We start from the raw sequence: 17,099 nt of genomic DNA, 5'->3' as shown, positions 1-17,099 counted from the left end.
GACGTGCAGAAGTGATCCATGTGAAAAAAAAGTTCAAAATGACTGGTCGTAGTCATATTGGATTTAGCCCAGGAAACTTCAATGGCACACATAATTTACGGGTAGAATTTCATCAGAAACTGATACGTGCAGTCATTTTTTCAACACCTGCAATATTCAAACTATAGTTGATGTCATGTTGAGTATTAATAAAGTTATATTGAGTGTCGTGGCATGGAAAATACTAATGGCCTGTTTTTTTCTAGTAACAATCTAGGGCAGAATTGAGATAATCCTGATGGTCAATAACTGAAGTTCACATGAGGTGACCGAGGCTTTTATTCAAGAGCACCCAGGAAAAAGCTAGTGAGTGCACGAACCATCAGGGAACTGATTCAGAAGTTCAGGGAAACTGCTAGTGTCCAGGGCAAACCGAGAATTGATCATCTCATCAGTGTTTCAAATCTGCAGGTGTCGATAGCTGGGCTAGCTGTTTTCATGAAGAGTCTACAGAAAAGCACCGGGACAACTGGCATCGGAGCGGGGTACAGGTGAACAAACTGTTCATAAGGATCCTCATGACACACAAGTGGCACCCATACAAACTACAGCTGCAACAGAAGTTGTGTGAAGATGACCCTCACAGAAGCTTGGAATTCTGTAGGTGGGCATTATAAATGTGTGAACAAAATGCATGATTCGTTGTTTAGTGATGAGGCGCTCAATTCTGTCCTTGATTGTTAATGGCATCTCCTGGCACCTAAAAAAAAAACATGCGACTAGCGTTTTCCATACCGCAAAATTCAACATAACTTTATTAATACTCAACATAGCTTGAAAATGGTTGCAGGTAGAGATGAGCGAGCACCCAAATGCTCAGGTCCGTGTTATTCGAGTCGAGCTTTTCGTAAAATTCAAGAGCTCTACTCGAGTAACGAACCCCATTGACTACAATGGGAGACTTGAGCATTTTTGTATGTGGGACGCCGGGTCCCGAGCTTTTTTTTTTTCCCTAGGTCTGTCTCTCTCTCTTCTCCCACCACCCCCCGTCCTGCCAGACAAAAAATTTGCCATTGACGCACGTTGCTTTGCGGCGGGGAGGGGCCAAACAGGCACGTCATAGCAGCGAGGAGCAAAAAAATGGGGCGGGGTCGAACACGGCTTGATGCTCGTTCGAGTAACGAGCACCATCGAGTACGCTAATACTCGAACGAGCATCAAGCTCAGCAGAGTATGTTCACTCAATTCTAGTTGCAGGTATTCAGAACAAGACTACACCTATCAATTTCTGATGAAATTCTACCCTTGAATTGTGTATCCCATGACCCCATTTCAATTGAAGTTTCTTGGGCTAAATCATAAATGGCTACCATATGCCATATTGAACCTTTTTTTTACATGGATCACTTCTACATGTCCTGTAATATTACCAAGTTTGGTTCATATTTTAATTAGATCCAAAGCATGGGATAGTAGGAGAAATTTCTGCAACAAATCTATAATATATAAAATTTACACGTAGGCCTTGTTCAGATGAGTGTTTCTTTGCGCACAAATAGCTGCGCAAAAAGATCGCTGCTACCATGTGAAAAACTCGTGTTACTAAAGCAAAAGGCAAGATCTACATTTGCGCATAATTTTCTCATTTACATGATCCATGGTGCATGCTGCATGTTAATCCAGCTGCCATAGGGGTCAATGGGAACTCCTGCGCAGCTCGCACCAAAGATAGGTCAGGTCCTATCTTTTCCCACAGCTCGGACCTTAGATGCGAGCATTGTATCCACGCATATTCTATCTGTTGCAGGTGCGAGTATTTTACGCATCTAAAAATCGTTCATGTGAACGCTTCAATAGAAAACCATTAGTTCTAATAGATGCAATCTTTTTGCTAAAAAAAACCGCTCATCTGAATGAGGCCTTAAAGTAAATATTAAAGTCTTATATTCCTTTCCTTCTATACTAAGATGCTGTACACGACCCACTAATTTAAACGTAATTCTCTTCACTCCTAGTCTAAAATATCCTTGCCAGTCATGTTAAAGGTTGAGATTACAGTTATTTGGAAATTTACATTACAGTATTAATAAAATACATGATAAGACACTGAAGGCTCCATGTGAAGTAAGTTTCTATTTTCAGCTATTTCTAACTGGCTATAACCATTAGATTTGGTATATTGCTATTTCTATGCATTTTCACTTAGGCTGAAATTGCCCATGCTGTTTTAGTTCAGTTTATGAGAGATGGGGCTTTTTCACATTGGCGTGAATGTGTCTCGCTATGCAGCCATGATAATCATGGCCGCATAAAAGGATGAAACAAAAGCATTGATTTCAATTGTTTGTTTTCACAAGCTCTTTTCTCAGGCTGCCAGACACAGCTGAGGACCCAGAGGAGAAGAAAGAAGTGATTTTTAACTGCTTCTGTCTTCTTCTTTCCAGGTTACATAGTGCTCAATGAGTGCTATGTACTAAAGAGGGAAATTGGAAGTGTTACTTCCACTATGCGACCCAGCAATCATATGACCACCGAGTGCCCCCTGTCACAGCAGAGCTGCAGGGTCCTAGTAGAGCCTAATCAACTCTTGATAGTGACTGTTGTCACTACAGGAGGATCTTTTCCCCTGTAACTGGGGCTCCTATGGAAGCCCCAGTTGTAATAGAAAAATGTGAAATTAAAAAAAGACAATGTGATTGATCCCCAATAGTCTTATATGATGTACTAATTAAAAAAATAAACAACTATAAATTTAATAAAAATCTTAGCTTTTTACCACCAATAAAACAAAAAAATAGGAAAAAAAAAGTCAGTGAAAAAAGATATAAAAAAATAGCCCTATATGTCACAGACCAAAAAAAAGGGCAGCAAAAATAATTTTGGTAGCAGAAGAGAAAAAAACAGGGAAGTAAAAACGCCATATGGATAAAATCACTAAAAAGGGTCTTTAAGAAAAAAAACACCATGATCCTTAAAGGGTTAAAAGATCAGGGGCACAGTCCCCAAGACTTATTTTCTCCCTTCCTCTCCCACACAGTAATAAACTCGTTGTGTCCCCACACTTGTGTGTCCCCACTATAATAGTGTCCTCCTATGTACCTTCTGCATAGTGATAGCACTACTACACAGTGTTAGATCTGTCAACTGCTCATCGGGACATCTTCATTTCCTATACTGAAGAAAAAACTGCAAGAAACTTCCCCTAGAGCACAGCCTGGAGTGTGACTTCTCCCACACATGTGACTGCTCACATAATCATCACATCAAAGATCCTTCAGCTCAAAGGTAGGGTCTTCCTCTGCTCTCAGTTAGCTGATTGCCTTTGCCTGTCGATTATCCCTCTGTCTTCCTTCCTCATTGCGCCCAGGGCACATGCCCCATCTGTGCCCCCCGCCCCCATAGCTAAGCCTCTGCAGATTATAATACAGTATTTTGAACCAAAGCCAGGAATAGACACAACATGAATGAGAAATAAAAGAAGGATTTATACTTCTTGCTGCTGGATCCATTTCTTGCTTTTGGCTCAAAAAATTGCCATTACAACTGTATGTGCATTTCAGCCTTATGTTTAAAGAAGGGAGTCTATGACAACCCCTTCTAAATCCCTCCTGAAAGATGTCTGCTACTGTGGGCTTCGGAAGGGGTTGCCGCCAATAAGACAGAACACTCTAGAGATGAAAGAATGGCCGTCGGACATTTAGTGATCATTAGCATATAGAGCGTGACTGAATAAAAAATCATTTCCTCAGGTATCCTTGGATTATAATAGCAAACATGGGGATGTTTGAACTGGTTTCTCAAGCACCTATTTAGCGGTTAAGCAATTATAACTGTCAAATCCTATATACACATACAGATAAAGAACTAAACTGGAAAAAAATTCTTAATGGAAACATATGTAAGCAATATGTGTGACTGTTATCACAGGAAGGAAAAGGCTTATTATATTCAATAAAAGCTTTTAAGAAAAGCCTGGAGCAGATTACTGCCCACCGGTATCTAACTGTGCACACAGTAACACCTACTTGTTGCTAAAAATTACATGTAGAGTTGTAGAAAAGTACAAAATGCAGAACAAACACAAAAGAGCAAGCCTGGGAACAAAGGAAAACATATTGCATAGCCATAGTCATGAAGGTTGTATAGATGGAAGTTCAAATATGGAATAATCAGTTTTTGACTTCATATAAATTGCTTTCACCGTATGTGCGGAAGTGCGGTTTTGTGTGACAGCCTATTAACATGGGATATTAAGAGTGAATGGTACACCTGAATGACGATTTTAAATAGCACATACTTATCAATGCACAACATGTGAGCAGTTTTAGCTGAGCACATAATTCTTGTAATGAATATTCCAGCTGACACTTCACTTTCTTTCGCTTTGCCTTCTCCATCTACCTTGTTGTATTTTATATGCGATATGACCAAGTTAATATTGCAGGCTGGGGCTGAAAAAAATCAAGTGATCTCAGCTGGATTATTTGTTAGACTGTTAGTATATGAGTCAGTTCTTCATTGATTTTTATTTCTAGGATGGCGTCTAGAAAATGGGGCTTTACAACAGATCTAAAATTAATCAGTTCTGTCTGATGGATATTTGGGCTTTACATGGAAAATGGAGGATATTTTTAACACTGTCAGATATTTTTAACACTGCCAGAATCCTACAGTGTGAGATGGGCTACCAAAAGGTGTATTTAGTAACCTGCCCAGCTACATTTTCTGTATTCTCACATTTGAGAAAATAATTGGAAACATCTATGAGTTTACTAAAGGGGTTTTCCAGGCACCTCAGGATAGGTTATCAATAGTAGATTGGCTGGGGTGCACAGTTCAGGACCACTGGCTGATCAGCTGATCAGACAGCTGCTGTCAGCACCACAACACACAGGGGTAAAGGCCCATTTACATGCAAAGATGATTGCTCAAAATTTGTTCAAAAGATAGGGAGAATGACAGTTTGAGCAATCATTTTGCAGAAGCTGCTAATAGGCACTAATGCCTATTAGCAGCTTATTACCTTCATTTGCATGTAAATGAGCCTCCGAAGCTGTATGCAGAGAACAACAGGTGGTCTGTTCTCTGCATACAGTTCCTTTGGTCTGCCACAGGGCTGCAAGCTGAATGCAATGTAATCAGCATTCCCCTTGGAGAACATAGCATGTGGTCCCTGCTATCAGTTCTCTGGCTGAACAATGGATTTTATATTCACCTAAAAATCATTGTTCAGCCAAAGAGGGAAAAATGGGATCATTTACACGCAACGATTATCGCTCAAAGATTCGGGTGCCTGCGGGGAGCGGCGGGGGAGAGCAGGGGGGAACGGAGGGGAGATATCTCTCTCTCCCCGCTCCCCCTCTGCTCACTCCTGCAACTCACCGCTCACCCTTGCCGGCACCCGAATCTTTTCTTCCGAGCGGGCATGTACTCGCTAAGGACAATACTCGCTCGAGTAATTGTCCTTAGCGAGTATACTCTCTCGTGTCTATTGCAGACGTTTCTGCGACTAAAAATCTGTTCCATACGTTGGAATGTTTTAGTAGCAGCCACATGGATTTTTGCAAGCCCAATTCAGATGAGTGAGACCCCTATGCAAAAGCGGCGTACTTCTTTTAATTCACTTTAGTAACTCTGGGCTCTTTTTAGTCACAGAGAAGCCTTAGGCCATGTTTAGTTGTGGAAGTTTTGTCATGGATTTACAGAACAATATCTGGATTGGGTTTTTATATTTGGGGAAATCAGGGCATACTGTGCAGTTTCAAAACCACAAGATGCTTATTCTTTTCCAGTCTGTACTTTGGCAATATGGTACATACAGTGAAATATGCAGCAAATCCATAGAAAACTCTACACTGTTTGGGTGCATCCAGATGCAGCAGATTTCTGGCAAACAGTAAAGACTGCTTGTATTCAGAATCCACTAATAAACTGTAGAAGTAGGTCCGGGGTGTTCAAGCTCTTTCCTTGCTCAAGAAATTAGCCACTGGGGGTCGACAGACTGAGGTCTTACCTCTGTTGTCAGAGCAGGGGCAAGGGATTTCTGATCTTGGAAATTACAGCTCCTGTAGGCCAGAGGCAGGCAAACCCAAAACCCTCGGTCACACTTATAGTTGGCTTGGGCCAATGACTCACACTGGTTCCACCTATGGATCTACCAGGAAACTGTTTTTGTTTAACTGAACTGTAGCCATATGAATGCTCAATTTCCTGGTCTTTTTGGTTGTTTCAGAAGCGAATGAAAGCTAGATAGGATTACCCGCAGTACATGAGGCACAAGGAATTTAGCAGAACCCTGTTGCTTTTCTTGGTAGAATTCAGTATGCAATGCACATAGCAACTCTCCACCATGTGAGGCCCAAAGCTCACAACCCTTCTAGTGCAACAAGGCAGATTGCACCACCCTTCATAAAAACCCTGCTGCTCAGTGAGATACTGAGCAACCAACTGCACCACTCCAACATGGCACCTTCCCTTTTCCGCCTCCTGTACCACTAGCATCCTTCCTCTTCTTAAAGACTCTGCTCACCCAAACTTATATATCAAGGGTAAAACAGTAAAGAACTTAGTATATGCAGGGCCACATATTTACAAAATTCTGTACATCAATAGGAAATACACACCGCAGTGAAACAGGACTGAGGCTGCCCATATACATAGCATTGGTGTACTGCACAACCAAGAACTGCAAATCAAAAGACTTGTACAAGTGCAAATAAGAGAGATGGAACAAAACCTCTGCAGGGCCACCTGTTAGAAGGCAGCATTCCAGCAAATCAATGTTAGACTCTTTATACAAGCCTTACAACAATGACTGGGAATTGAAAGCAAAGCCAGAATCCATACATAGACAGATGTTTGTTACAAGCTTTGTATAACGAGCCTAACATTGACTTGCAGGAATGCTGCCTTCCAATAGGTAACACTGTGGAGGTATTGTTCCATCTTCCTTATTTGCATATTACTCAGAGGAGCATGAATGGCCTTATATATAGTTTCCTCACTCACTCACCTTCTAGGTCCTTTTCCTTAAGGAGAAATGATAGTTTTCCTGACCCACATCACAGGCCTCTCACTAGCCAAGCCAGAAGCCTACTGCACACTGATGAGGGGCCAACACCCCAAAACAGCTGTCTGTGTATGGATTCTGGCTTGGCTTTCAATTCCCAGTCATTGTTACAAGGCTTGCATAAAGAGTCTAACATTGACTTGAACAGGGATGCTGCATTCTAATAGGTGGAGCTACAGAGTTATCCTTCCATTTCCCTTATTTGCATATTACCCAGTGGAGCATGAATGGCCTTATAAGTCTCCTCACTCACCTTCTAGGTGCTCTCCCTAAGAAGAAAAGATAGGATTCCTGACACATGTACAAGTACAGCCCATTGAGGTTATATATAGTATTTTTTACTTATTAAAAACTGTATTGCAAAACCAAAACAATTTGTGACTTCATGGCACACACCACAACATGTACGAGAAGGACGCAAAATAGATAGTTAAGAGTATCATGAAACTGTAGGTTTTATAGATATTGGCCTTAAGTTGTCTAAAGATGAACTTGCACTTTAACATTTGATATATGATAGTGTGCTGATAACTCATTGCTTTTCCTATTTCATGTAATTTTAAACTAAATACTTTTATGACTTCAAAGTTTGTTTTTATGTGCCTGACCTAAATTTCACACTTGTAGCTGGAGTATTTATTACAGATGTGAAGTGAACGTGGTCTTAAAACATCAAGGTTAGCTTTTGAAAGGAATCATGTTTTTCTTTCAAGACAATACTGCTCCTTACAAGGTGATATAATGCTCCAGAAATTGGCAGATCCTCACTTTGAAATTGTGAAACACCCAGCCTACTCACCTGATCTGCCGATTTTTGGTTGTCTTTCAATTCTTTTCGGAAGCTTCCCTTGATGCTTGAAGACCATGTTCACTTCAGATCTGCAAAAAAGAGTGAGGGTACAACTGTGAAATTTAGGTCAGACTTCTAAAAACAAACTTTGATGTGACAGAAGTATTATTAGTCTCAAAGTAGATGAAATAGGAAAAAGCTAAAGATGTATCTTCATAAACTCTTATATTCAGAGATGGCTAAGGTGGCTAATTGCAAGAGCAATAAATGTTTTGTGGGTCATTCTTCATTTAGTAAAGGTAACCTCATGTGAGAGGAATCCATATTCTCATTCTGATTCTTTGTAATTCTAGCAAGCATTCATGATCAGTTGACTGCTGTTGAACACAGCAACACAATGTAATGTGGGGGTTCTCTCCAGTGGTTCCCATGTAAAAGTGAGACAGTTGCACATCAAATAGATATAATATCATGTGAAGTGTTTTGGTTATTCTCACTTTAAAAGGCACAATATGATTTTTGGTTACAATTAGAGATGAGCGAGCACCAAAATGCTCGGGTGCTCGTTACTCGGGACGAAATTTTCGCAATGCTCGAGGGTTCGTTTCGAGTAACGAACCCCATTGAAGTCAATGGGCGACCCGAGCATTTTTGTATTTCGCCGATGCTCGCTAAGGTTTCCATGTGTGAAAATCTGGGCAATTCAAGAAAGTGATGGGAACGACACAGCAACGGATAGGGCAGGCGAGGGGCTACATATTGGGCTGCATCTCAAGTTCACAGGTCCCACTATTAAGCCACAATAGCGGCAAGAGTGGGCCCCCCCCCTCCCAACAACTTTTACTTCTGAAAAGCCCTCATTAGCATGGCATACCTTAGCTAAGCACCACACTACCTCCAACAAAGCACAATCACTGCCTGCATGACACTCCGCTGCCACTTCTCCTGGGTTACATGCTGCCCAACCCCCCTCCCCCCTGCACGACGCAGTGTCCACAGCGCACACCAAACTGTCCCTGCCCAGCCTTCAGCTGCCCTCATGCCACACCACCCTCATGTCTATTTATAAGTGCGTCTGCCATGACGAGGAACTGCAGGCACACACTGCAGAGGGTTGGCACGGCTAGGCAGCGACCCTCTTTAAAAGTGGTGGGGCGATAGCCCACAATGCTGTACAGAAGCAATGAGAAATATAATCCTGTGCCACCGCCATCAGGAGCTGCACACGTGGGCATAGCAATGGGGAACCTATGTGCCACACACTATTCATTCTGTCAAGGTGTCTGCATGCCCCAGTCAGACTGGTAATATGTACCTTAACAGTAACCGCGTTGGTGGTAATGTGGTGGTGACTGCGGACCTAGTAGCGCGGTTGTATGTTGTTGGTTTTCGGAATGTGGCCAGGATTAAGTTGGCCGTGGCGGGGGATGTTTTTGAGGCACTACGTGTCCTCTCCACGTGTCCGTGGTTATATGCACCTTAACAGTAACCGCGTTGGTGGTAATGTGGTGGTGACTGCGGACCTAGTAGCGCGGTTTTATTTTGTTGGTTTTCGGAATGTGGCCAGGATTAAGTGGGCCGTGGCGGGGGGATGGTGGGGGGGCTCTCTTGTTGTGTCGGTAAAGGTGAAATTCTTGGACTGCCACCAGACGAACCAATGCAAAGGCATTTGCCAAGAATGTTTTCATTGTTGGAGGAGGAGGGGGATGTTTTTGAGGCACTACATGTCCTCTCCACGTGTCCGTGGTTATATGCACCTTAACAGTAACCGCGTTGGTGGTAATGTGGTGGTGACTGCGGACCTAGTAGCGCGGTTTTATTTTGTTGGTTTTCGGAATGTGGCCAGGATTAAGTGGGCCGTGGCGGGGGGATGGTGGGGGGGCTCTCTTGTTGTGTCGGTAAAGGTGAAATTCTTGGACTGCCACAAGACGAACCAATGCAAAGGCATTTGCCAAGAATGTTTTCATTGTTGGAGGAGGAGGGGGATGTTTTTGAGGCACTACGTGTCCTCTCCACGTGTCCGTGGTTATATGCACCTTAACAGTAACCGCGTTAGTGGGAAATGGCCTCGCCGCCATCATGTCTTTGTGAAGCCTCTGTTTCCACACCCCAGAGACATACCATTAGCAGCGGTATAGGCAGAGCCCATAATTCGTAACATTTCAGCCGTAGCATTAGGACAGGCCCCACTAACATATCACTAGCAGCATTATAGGGGGAGCACAGTATTAGTTCCATTTCAGTAATAGTAGCACTCAAGACAGGCCCCAGTAACAATTCCGAAGCAGCAGTATAGTGGGAGCGCAGTCTTCGTTCCATTTCAGTAATAGTAGCACTCAAGACAGGCCCCAGTAACAATTCCGAAGCAGCAGTATAGTGGGAGCGCAGTCTTTGTTCCATTTCAGCAATAGTAGCACTCAAGACAGGCCCCAGTAACAATTCCGAAGCAGCAGTATAGGAGGAGCATAGTCTAAGTTCCATTTAAGTAATAGTAGCAGCCTACACAGGCCCCAGGAACAATTCCGAAGCAGCAGTATAGTGGGAGCGCAGTCTTAGTTCCATTTCAGTAGCTGCAGTATAGCCAAGGCCCAAGTTTCATTTATGTAGCTAAAGTGTAGGCCAACCCCACACACCTTTCTGTACCATGAGTGCAGGCAAAGAACATAGAAATTGCTATGATTACACTGTAGGTGAGGGCCCAAAAAAATTGGTGTACCAACAGTACTAATGTACCTCAGTAAAAATTGACCATGCCCAACCAAGATGGCAGGTGAAACCCATTAATCGCTTTGGTTAATGTGGCTTAAGTGGTAACTAGGCCTGGAGGCAGCCCAGTTTAACTAAAAATTGTTTCAAGTTAAAGTTCCAACGCTTTTAAGAGCATTGAAACGTATAAAAATTTTTTAGAAAAATTATATGAGTGAGCCTTGTGGCCCTAAGAAAAATTGCCCGTTCAGCGTGATTACGTGAGGTTTCAGGAGGAGGAGCAGGAGGAGGAGAAGGAATATTATACACAGATTGATGAAGCAGAAATGTCCCCGTGAGAGAGAACGATGCTTCCATCCGCGGGTGCAGCCTACGTATTGCTTAGGTATCGCTGCTGTCCGCTGGTGGAGAAGAGAAGTCTGGGGAAATCCAGGCTTTGTTCATCTTGATGAGTGTTAGCCTGTCGGCACTGTCGGTTGCCGGCGGGTACGCTTATCTGTGATGATTCCCCCAGCCGCACTAAACACCCTCTCCGACAAGACGCTAGCCGCAGGACAAGCAAGCACCTCCAGGGCATACAGCGCTAGTTCAGGCCACGTGTCCAGCTTCGACACCCAGTAGTTGTAGGTGGCAGAGGCGTCACGGAGGACGGTCGTGCAATCGGCTACGTACTCCCTCACCATCCTTTTACAGTGCTCCCGCCGACTCAGCCTTGACTGGGGAGCGGTGACACAGTCTTGCTGGGGAGCCATAAAGCTGTCCAGGCCCTTAAAGACTGTTGCACTGCCTGGGCTGTACATGCTGCTCGATCTCCGCACCTCCGCTGCTACCTGGCCCTCGGAACTGCGCCTTCTGCCACTAGCGCTGTCGGATGGGAATTTTACCATCAGCTTGTCCGCCAGGGTCCTGTGGTATAGCAACACTCTCGAACCCCTTTCCTCTTCGGGAATGAGAGTGGGAAGGTTCTCCTTATAGCGTGGGTCGAGCAGTGTGTACACCCAGTAATCCGTAGTGGCCAGAATGCGTGTAACGCGAGGGTCACGAGAAAGGCATCCTAACATGAAGTCAGCCATGTGTGCCAGGGTACCTGTACGCAACACATGGCTGTCCGCACTAGGAAGATCACTTTCAGGATCCTCCTCCTCCTCCTCCTCCTCCTCAGGCCATACACGCTGAAATGATGACAGGCAAGCAGCATGGGTACCGTCAGCAGTGGGCCAAGCTGTCTCTTCCCCCTCCTCCTCATGCTCCTCCTCCTCCTCCTGAACGCGCTGAGATATAGACAGGAGGGTGCTCTGACTATCCAGCGACATACTGTCTTCCCCCGGCTCTGTTTCCGAGCGCAAAGCGGCTGCCTTTATGGTTTGCAGGGAACTTCTCAAGATGCATAGCAGAGGAATGGTGACGCTAATGATTGAAGCATCGCCGCTCACCACCTGGGTAGACTGCTCAAAGTTTCGAAGGACCTGGCAGATGTCTGCCAACCAGGCCCACTCTTCTGAAAAGAATTGAGGAGGCTGACTCCCACTGCGCCGCCCATGTTGGAGTTGGTATTCCACTATAGCTCTACGCTGCTCATAGAGCCTGGCCAACATGTGGAGCGTAGAGTTCCACCGTGTGGGCACGTCGCACAGCAGTCGGTGCACTGGCAGATTAAACCGATGTTGCAGTGTCCGCAGGGTGGCAGCGTCCGTGTGGGACTTGCGGAAATGTGCGCAGAGCCGGCGCACCTTTACGAGCAGGTCTGACAAGCGTGGGTAGCTTTTCAGAAAGCGCTGAACCACCAAATTAAAAACGTGGGCCAGGCATGGCACGTGCGTGAGGCTGCCGAGCTGCAGAGCCGCCACCAGGTTACAGCCGTTGTCACACACGACCATGCCCGGTTGGAGGCTCAGCGGCGCAAGCCAGCGGTCGGTCTGCTCTGTCAGACCCTGCAGCAGTTCGTGGGCCGTGTGCCTCTTATCTCCTAAGCTGAGTAGTTTCAGCACGGCCTGCTGACGCTTGCCCACCGCTGTGCTGCCACGCCGCGCGACACCGACTGCTGGCGACGTGCTGCTGCTGCTGACACATCTTGATTGCGAGACAGAGGTTGCGGAGGAGGAGGAGGAGGGTGCTTTAGTGGAGGAAGCATACACCGCCGCAGATACCAGCACCGAGCTGAGGCCCGCAATTCGGGGGGTGGGTAGGACGTGAGCGGTCCCAGGCTCTGACTCTGTCCCAGCCTCCACTAAATTCACCCAATGTGCCGTCAGGGAGATGTAGTGGCCCTGCCCGCCTGTGCTTGTCCACGTGTCCGTTGTTAAGTGGACCTTGGCAGTAACCGCGTTGGTGAGGGCGCGTACAATGTTGCGGGAGACGTGGTCGTGCAGGGCTGGGACGGCACATCGGGAAAAGTAGTGGTGACTGGGAACTGAGTAGCGCGGGGCCGCCGCCTCCATCATACTTTTGAAGGACTCCGTTTCCACAACCCTATACGGCAGCATCTCAAGGCTGATAAATTTGGCTATGTGGACGGTTAACGCTTGAGCGTGCGGGTGCGTGGCGGCGTACTTGCGCTTGCGCTCAAACACTTGCACTAGCGATGGCTGGACGGTGCGATGCGAGACATTGGTGGATGGGGCCGAGGACAGCGGAGGTGAGGGTGTGGGTGCAGGCCAGGAGACGGTAGTGCCTGTGTCCTCAGAGCGGGGTTGGATCTCAGTGGCAGGTTGGGGCACAGGGGGAGAGGCAGCGGTGCAAACCGGAGGCGGTGAACGGCCTTCGTCCCACCTTGTGGGGTGCTTGGCCATCATATGTCTGCGCATGCTGGTGGTGGTGAGGCTGTTGGTGGTGGCTCCCCGGCTGATCTTGGCGCGACAAAGGTTGCACACCACTGTTCGTCGGTCGTCAGGCGTCTCTGTGAAAAACTGCCAGACCTTAGAGCACCTCGGCCTCTGCAGGGTGGCATGGCGCGAGAGTGTGCTTTGGGAAACAGTTGGTGGATTATTCGGTCTGGCCCTGCCTCTACCCCTGGACACCGCACTGCCTCTTGCAACCTGCCCTGCTACTGCCCGTGCCTCCCCCTCTGAAGACCTGTCCTGTGTAGGCGTTGCACACCAGGTGGGGTCAGTCCCCTCATCGTCCTGCTGCTCTTCCTCCGAATCCTCTGTGCGCTCCTCCCTCGGACTTACTGCCCTTACTACTACCTCACTGCAAGACAACTGTGTCTCATCGTCATCGTCCTCCTCACCCACTGAAAGGTCTTGAGACAGTTGCCGGAAGTCCCCAGCCTCATCCCCCGGACCCCGGGAACTTTCCAATGGTTGGGCATCAGTGACGATAAACTCCTCTGGTGGGAGAGGAACCACTGCTGCCCAATCTGAGCAGGGGCCCGAGAACAGTTCCTGGGAGTCTGCCCGCTCCTGAGCATGTGTCATTGTAGTGGAGTGAGGAGGCTGGGAGGAAGGAGGAGTAGCAGCCAGAGGATTTGGATTTGCAGCACTGGACGGCGCAGAACTGTGGGTGGATGATAGCTTGCTCGAAGCACTTTCTGCCATCCACGACAGGACCTGCTCACACTGCTCATTTTCTAATAAAGGTCTCCCGCGTGGACCCATTAATTGGGCGATGAATGTGGGGACGCCAGAAACGTGCCTCTCTCCTAATCGCGCAGCAGTCGGCTGCGATACACCTTGATTAGGAGCTCGCCCTGTGCCCACACCCTCACTTGGGCCTACGCGTCCTCGGCCACGTCCACGTCCACGTCCTCTAGGCTTACCCCTCCCCCTCAGCATGCTGTATTACCAGTGATTTCCCAGGCAGGAAATAAATTGGCGCAAGCCTGCAGGACAAATAGAATGTTTCCCTTTTTGGGAAACGGAGGGCCCACTGACTATATTCAATCAGATAAGATATGTGTTGCACAGAAATGCAGTTATATGAAGTGCAGCAGAGCAGTTACTTTTCACAGGCAGCAAATAAATTGGCGCAAGCCTGCAGGACAAATAGAATGTTTCCCTTTTTGGGAAACGGAGGGCCCACTGACTATATTCAATCAGATAAGATATGTGTTGCACAGAAATGCAGTTATATGAAGTGCAGCACAGCGGAGACTTTTCACAGGCAGCAAATAAATTGGCGCAAGCCTGCAGGACAAATAGAATGTTTCCCTTTTTGGGAAACGGAGGGCCCACTGACTATATTCAATCAGATAAGATATGTGTTGCACAGAAATGCAGTTATATGAAGTGCAGCACAGCGGTTACTTTTCCCAGGCAGGAAATAAATTGGCGCAAGACTGCAGGACAAATACAATTTTTCCCTTTTTTGGAAACGGAGGGCCCACTGACTATATTCAATCAATAATGTATGTCTTCTGGCCCTGCCTACACAATTCTCTCCCTGTAGTATTACTGCAAGGCGCAATGCTCTGCAGACAGCCGATTTTGAAAAGAAAAAAATATGCAACACTGCTAACAGCAGCCTGCACAGTACTGCACACGAATAGATGTGGCCCTAAGAAGGACCGTTGGGGTTCTTGAAGCCTACACTCACTCCTAACACTCTCCCTACCTAACCACCACTTCTGTCCCTGGACTATTACTGCAAGGCGCAATGCTCTGCAGACTGCCGATTTTGAAAAAAAAAATCTGTGCAACACTGCTAACAGCACCCTCCACAGTACTGCACACGGATAGATGTGGCCCTGAGAAGGACCGTTGGGGTTCTTGAAGCCTACACTCACTCCTAACACTCTCCCTACAGCAGCACCAGCAGCAACACTTTCCCTCAGCTAACTCACAAGGCATCTGAGGCGAGCCGCGGGAGGGGCCGACTTTTATACTCGGGTGACATCTGATCGCCCCAGCCACTCACAGCAGGGGGGTGGTATAGGGCTTGAACGTCACAGGGGGAAGTTGTAATGCCTTCCCTGTCTTTCAATTGGCCAGAAAAGCGCGCTAACGTCTCAGAGAGGAAACTGAAAGTAACCGGAACACCGCGTGGTGCTCGTTAAGAGTAACGAGCATCCCGAACACCCTAATATTCGCACGAATATCAAGCTCGGACGAGTACGTTCGCTCATCTCTAGTTACAATACCCAAATGAGGCACACAATCTTGGCAGTTTCAGTATACACAAAGTGGCACAAATTCTTAATGTTACAGAATAACAAAACAAATGGAATATTGAACAAATAATCCTCCACAGTTTTCTGTTTGCATCACAGAGAACAAACCCAAGACTATGTTACTTCACACCAGGATCTCAACATCCACTGTATATCTTGCAGCAGTCTCCCTCACTCTCAGATCCTGCTGTAAGTCACAGATCCTGCATCTCAAAGGCTTTGTCCACCTTTTTCTTATAGGATAAACATAATTGCTCTGCAGCTAAGGTGCTCTAAACTTGGCTTATAACCATGACATAGCTCATATGGGGTTCTTTCTATCTTTCTGGAGAAGAGTCTGTTTTGTATGTGAATAGCTGTCATTGCTGCCTCACAACAGACTTTCTCAGGTAGTCCGGAATCTATCAGCATGCATCTGATCATTTCAGTCAGAGTTCTGTTTTTTGTTCTGTTTTTTGGCAATTTCGTCAATTTAAAAACTGTTTTTTTTGTGCAGTGTACATAGGAATGAAGACATTCACCCCAAAATGGATACCCCCGTTTGTCCCGTGTTCAAAAACATACCCATTGTGGCCCTAATCTACTTACAGGACACATGGCTAGGCCCATAATGGAGGGAACACCCGTTGGATTGCAGGGCACAACTGAATAAATTCCAGGCCCCATTGCCCACTTTTACGGAATAAAAATTGACACCTTAAAAAAATATCCCCTCCCCCACACACTCCGCACCCTTTTTGGCGTTCCCTAAATCTTAGATAAAAGTAATAATGTGAACTGTGTAGTATTTCCAAAGACAGGGGTAATTACGGAGGCTGGTTGGGATGGGTACATGGGGAAATAAAACTGTGTATCCCCCTCCTCTCATGCTTTTTGGGGGTATTTTGTGACCTCAGTAGTGGGTATGGGGTGTAAAAAGTGGTGTTCCGTGAGTCTCCTTAAGCTTGATGAGGTGCGGCGGTCTCACACAGAAGGCGCTCAACAAGCTGCTCCTGGAACTGCATGAAGGCAAGCGTTCCCGGGGCTTCTTGTAAATTGCGTATTACAGGTAGTAGTCTGAATAATGCCGGGCTCATGCGGCCGTAGGTGGAATCCGCTTGCGGAGGCCCGCAGCGGATCCCACCCTGCGTACGGCCTCGTAATGTACTGCGCATAACTGCCTACTCACACAGGCGGTCATTCGGAGCACAAATTATTATTTTTTGTTTGGATTTCCCGCACCGTTGCTTAGCGTAGTTGCGTATGGGCCGCGGGTATATTCGCGACCATGGAGCACAATGGGCTCTATGTTGCGGATATCCGCGGTAAAATAGAACATGCTGCGTTCTCTTTTCTGCGAGTGGATTACGCAATTCCGACCCACTAATGTGAGCGGAATTGTGTAATCCAATGCGATTGATCTGCGTAATACCGCGGATCAGACGCATGCGGAATCCGTAATTCCTATC

The sequence above is a fragment of the Eleutherodactylus coqui genome, chromosome 1 (assembly GCF_035609145.1).
Source record: "Eleutherodactylus coqui strain aEleCoq1 chromosome 1, aEleCoq1.hap1, whole genome shotgun sequence".
Lineage (NCBI taxonomy): Eukaryota > Metazoa > Chordata > Amphibia > Anura > Eleutherodactylidae > Eleutherodactylus > Eleutherodactylus coqui.
This window is presented reverse-complemented; position numbering follows the sequence as displayed.